At 35.5% G+C, this 397-nt stretch overlaps 1 pseudogene; it reads right to left on the bottom strand.

The window, feature by feature from the left end:
• Positions 1–325: 325 nt before the first annotated feature.
• Positions 326–397, bottom strand: part of LOC147427198 (uncharacterized) — a 999-nt pseudogene continuing 927 nt past the window's right edge.

Below are 397 nucleotides of genomic sequence, written 5' to 3'. Positions count from 1 at the left end.
ATCAAATAAAATTTAATGACATACACGAATATCATTGAAACATGCCTATTTACATTTTGAGAAGCATGCATTTGAGGTGCTCTCTCTCTATGTGTGTGTGTGTGTGTGGAGTCTTACCAAACGGCGAGCAAACATTCTCGAGCAAACAAAAAACCAAGCTACTTTCTCACAAACATTGAGCTTTGTTATAAGCAGCATCTCATGTGGCATTCTATCAGTATTGCAGTCACAAAATATTTTCTTTGAGTTTTTTGGGCTTTTTTCCCTTGGAGAATTCATAAAAATAGAGTTAAGTTGTAAAAAATGCCAATTAATGGGAAAATTTTCCTAGGCTAGAATCTACCATAAAGGACAATTTGTATGATTTTCCCTGGGGACATTGATGCCAACTCTCTAG

This window comes from Adiantum capillus-veneris, chromosome 24, assembly GCF_014529385.1.
Source record: "Adiantum capillus-veneris isolate H3 chromosome 24, ASM1452938v2, whole genome shotgun sequence".
In the NCBI taxonomy this organism is placed as follows: Eukaryota; Viridiplantae; Streptophyta; class Polypodiopsida; order Polypodiales; family Pteridaceae; genus Adiantum; species Adiantum capillus-veneris.
The sequence above is the reverse complement of the archived record's forward strand: the minus strand, read 5'-3'. Positions and strand labels throughout refer to the sequence as shown.